Source organism: Cynoglossus semilaevis, chromosome 14 (assembly GCF_000523025.1).
Source record: "Cynoglossus semilaevis isolate Cse_v1.0 chromosome 14, Cse_v1.0, whole genome shotgun sequence".
NCBI classification, from domain to species: domain Eukaryota; kingdom Metazoa; phylum Chordata; class Actinopteri; order Pleuronectiformes; family Cynoglossidae; genus Cynoglossus; species Cynoglossus semilaevis.
Window position 1 is genome coordinate 17,094,359 of NC_024320.1, and position 4,653 is coordinate 17,099,011.

The following is a 4,653-nucleotide window of genomic DNA, read 5'->3' on the forward strand; positions in this document are numbered from 1 at the left end:
TGTATCACCAGGTCTTTTATCCTTCTGGTCGAGTCATAATTGGTGCTGACATTTGAAAAAGCACAGATTTGCAGTGATTATAAGTCGCCGCTGGAGGTTTGGCATTTCTCCCAAACCTTTCACCGCCGCAGGTCGATCAAAAAAAAAAAAAAAAGCTAAAGTTAAATCTGAGAATCAATCTCAGACCGATGAAACCCACTGTGGGTTTTTGTTTATGTGAAATAATCACTGATGAAGCCGTCAGCTCTGTTTTTACACATTCAATCAGACACATCACACACAGTGCAACCACAGCACTCTGTTATTGGGGCCCATTCACAGGCCGACGGCTGCAGGGCGGTGGAGTTTGATGATTGAAATACCTTGCTCAAGGGCACGTCAGCTGCACACAAGCTGGAAGAAAACACTTTCAGTGTTCACAGTCTCAGTTTTCAGCTTCAGTCCAACAATGACAGAAAGATGCAGGTTTGCTTGTATTTATAAGTCCCTGTTGAGTAAAGGGACAGTCCACAGTTCTTCCACTTCCTCATTGTCTTAAGCCCTTAATCACAGACATCTCAGAGATGTGTTGGCTGAATCATCTTTCCTCTAAAACTCTCATTTGCCAAGGCATCGAAGTTCATCTCACTTTCCGCCTCCATCCTTTCCTGCATCAAAGTCCGTAGAGAATTTACTGATTTTTACATCACCGCACGCAGGAGTTGTTAATCTACTTCTACTGCCTACAGTTAAGTTAATATGAGTTGTTTCATGCCTCAGGGCCTTAACTGCTTCCGTCCGATTCACCTAAGTGCCATAAACTTTCCAAATATTGCAGCAGTGAAGCAACAGCTCCTTTGTCGCTTCAAGCTAGAAACGCTGATTTTCTCTATGGACTTTGGAATGGGAGAGTGAGCAGTTTTCAAACTTCATTTGCAGCGTTCTCCGAGTGAAAACTGTATTTAAAACCTGCGTATTGGAGCAAGAGAAAAAATGGAATTAAATAGAAAAAGAAATCCTGCTTTATTGTATTAGAGAGAAAACATAGATGAGATGAAAAGACTAAGGCGTGGCAGTTTATGACTGCATCGGTGAGGGGCCGTCATCTGAGTCATGCTTAATGTAGTTCATATGCTTGACCTCCTCTTTGACCTCAGAGACCCCGCTGTACAATCCAGTTTCATCCTGATCCAAATGGGAAATTTTAGTAACTGTATCCGTCATGAGATTCTTTGTCTCAAGAAAACACATTGTTCAAACGCCCCGTTTTTCACTGGTTCTCGCCCCGAAATGTGCCCCCCCCCCCCCCCCCCCCCGTCATCCTGCGTGTCTAAACTGTGTTGTGTTTTTATATGAGGACAAAAATGTGGCCTCACGAGATCTTCAACGATCATGAGGTTGAAGAGGAATTCAGTGATGATTGTCAGGTCCATTCTCGTACTCGTCACATTAGCTGCACACGTTATTTTGATGTCTCTGCCTTGTGTCTTCTGTTTTTTTTTTCATCCTGGAGGCAACACCTCTGCATAATTATCTCCATTTGCAATGTTGTTGCTCAGTAATAATGTGATGACACTGGGCATCATAGTATCAGGCCCGACCCTGCTCTGCTTCAGTGTCGTCAGCTAGAGAGAGAGAGGGGGAGAGAGAGAGAGAGAGAGAGAGAGAGAGAGGGAGAGAGAGCCATGGCTCAGCTGTTGATAAGCTGTGTGTGTCAAGCAGTTTCTCACATCCCGGGGCGCAGGAGCAGAGCAGGAGAAGGAAGAGAAAAACTGAAATGCTTCATCTCTTCCCGTCTCCACTGAGGGTTTTATTAGGATATGGGGGTTAGTCCATTTTTTTCTTCTTTTTTACACTTGCCTGAAGGAAGCAGCCTTGGCCTGCAAATACTCCCACTCCATCTCCCCACCATATGTACAAGTGTGTGTTAGCGGGAGGCGGTCGGCGAGTGTGGGTGTGAAAACACGTCTACATACGAGTGACTCCACAGGCGTGTATGCCATATATAAGACTCGGCCTCTTCCCTTCTGCCCGCCTCTGTCCATCCTGTCCTCCAGCCTCCCTGTGATAAACCCTGTTTTTAAAGGCCCATTAGAGAAGTTGAAGCACTGTGCCAACATTTATTTATGCATAACCTCCAAAACTAATGCGTTTGCCCTTTTGTGTTCTGACGAAAAGCATTTTTCCCCCTGGGGGCCTGTGAAATGGCAGCAGGAAAGAGAGGAAAAAGCCAAAGTACACTTCGATTTTGTTTCTCTGTCTCTCTTTGTCCTACGTTATGCTATTTTACTCGTATTGATCCAAACCCTGTAGTGCTGTGATGGGGTGCTTCCCTTTCTGGACGTATGATTAGGCACGGCATTGTGAGTGAAGTGTTTCCTTTTGTTTTGTTTTTTTCTGCATTTCTTCACGGTTTTCTGTGAGGTTAGAGTGTGAGGAGTGGAGGTGCTGCAGATGTGGAGGAGCTCAGAGTCTCGGCCAAGTTTGGAAAATCTGTGTGACAGCTGGGATTAGGGAGACAGCGGCAGAAAAATGCCACATTTCTGTAGAGCAGCGTAGCAACTGTGTCTTTACACGAGAGTTCTCCAACGTCCTGAAGTGCAGTGAAACTGAAATGTGTTGTTGGTATGGGACTTAAATCCTGTTTGTTGATTTAGAAATGTCGTGCTGTGAAATAGACCTAAACTTCTCCTCAGCAGGAGACACATTTTCACTGGGGGCAGTATGAACTTTAGGACTATGTAGTTTTGTTTTTGTATTCCTGCAGAATGAGGTCAGGCATTGTCCTGTTGGTCCCAGTTTCAGAGAACAAAGTTGTCTTTGTAGAAAAATGAAGAACCCCCCCACATTCAACCTGAAATATTAATTCTAAGTTTTTCTAAAGAAACATTTTTACTCCTTTTGTGTCTAGTTGCCGGCATTTTTGCAGCAATCTTTTTTTCACCCTGACGTAAAAAAATACAAACTCTTTTTTTTGGCAGATTCATAAACTGTTTCTATAAACTTGAAACTCTGTTTTGCCAAACTTTTAGTATTTGTTGTGCTGTAGCATTTTAGCTTTTTTTTTTAGACTAATCCTTACTGTCTAAATGTCATCGTCTTCCCAAACCTTTCCCCTTTCCTTTTTATATTTGGCCGACCTTTTCCATCTTGATAATTGTAATTTTTATTTTATATTTTATTTTATCTATCTTTCAGTAGTTAGAGATGTTTGTCTAAAGCAGCTATTCAGACAAAATCTGAACTGTGACTTTAAACCCTGTAAGTGTGGGTCTGATCTAATGAACCTTCATGTCTGCCCCTGGGACACTTTAGTGCCTTATAAAGCCTAAGGAAAGTGCCTGGTCAGCACAGGGCAGGCTCTAATGTCCTCCTCTCAGGTAGTGATGTTTCCTCGACCTGTCAGTGCTGTGGAGCCACAACACGGACCAACCGCAGCGGAGCTGCAGCAATCAAACCCTGGGCCTTCGGAGCCGGAGCTCCGTGTCTGAGGTGGCACTTCAATTCTTGGGGTTTCATTTTAGGGGCAGTCCGGCCGCGTGCCAAATAGCTCTTACCTCCGGGCTGCTCCAGCCGATTGATGTGAAGTAAATGTAATAAAGGCTAGATGAAATATCAAGCCCATATCTCTAATGCAATCTGCCATCGCCAGGTCCCAGGATGCAGGCGAGTGATATGCCAGCAGCAAGACGGAGACAGAGAGACAGAGAGACACCACTCTCTCTCTCTCTCTCTCTCTCTCTCTCTCTCCATGCTTTTTCAACACCTCTCCTTCTTCTCTGCTTCTGTTCCCTCTTCCTTCTTCCTTTCCTTGATATATCTCTTTTGTTCCTCCCTCCTCACTCTGCCACAGCCGCAGGAGAGAGGGGTTTATTTTTTACGGACTAAGATTAAACATTGAACACACACACGCACGCACACACAGATAGAAAAAGAGAGAGAGAGAGAGAGAGAGAGAGAGAGAGAGAGAGAGTAGTTTCTACCCAGGATCAATTTCTTACTTTGTTGGTTGTGTTTTTACTCACTTTTATTTGTCTGTTTGTCATCGACTGCAGCCTGAGGTGATTTGGAGATCTGATGATATTTGACTGAAACTTTACAGAACATGTGCACACACACACACACACACACATTCACGCACACACAGTTAAAAGTGTATGACCAATTTGACTCCAATTTAAATTATTGACTTTAAACTGTTTAAAAATACACACCTTCCTCACATACACATCTTCATCCACACATGCATTGACAGATAAATAAATCAGAGATCTGAATCTGAATCTGAATCTGAATCTGAATCTGAATCTGAATCTCAACACTGGAGAAAGTGCACTATTTCTGTGGTAAATCACAAAAAAACAACATTAATAATAACCCTGTTATTAACCTGCTTAAAAACATAACAGAAATCCACAGATTAAATTCTGTACCATTGGTTCCTGCTATTAATGACCAAATACATCCTTTATATGTGCAGTTATCACTAGGACTGTATGTTGGCATATTACATACATATATTGATGAGTTTCTGCCTTTAATCACAGTTGGATGCATATTTTCAACACACCTTTGACACGCCCTGTCTCGTCACATGACATGTGTGTGTCTGGGTAGGTGTGTGTTTGTGCGTGTTTGTGTGCTAGTATGATATCACCCTCTCACCAACCCCCA

The 4,653-nt window shown here is 43.2% G+C and overlaps 1 protein-coding gene across 1 annotated transcript in view; it reads left to right on the plus strand.

The window, feature by feature from the left end:
- The window catches only part of nrp2a (neuropilin 2a), a 73,675-nt gene that overhangs the window by 13,631 nt on the left and 55,391 nt on the right, over positions 1–4,653 (plus strand). The window lies entirely within an intron of this gene.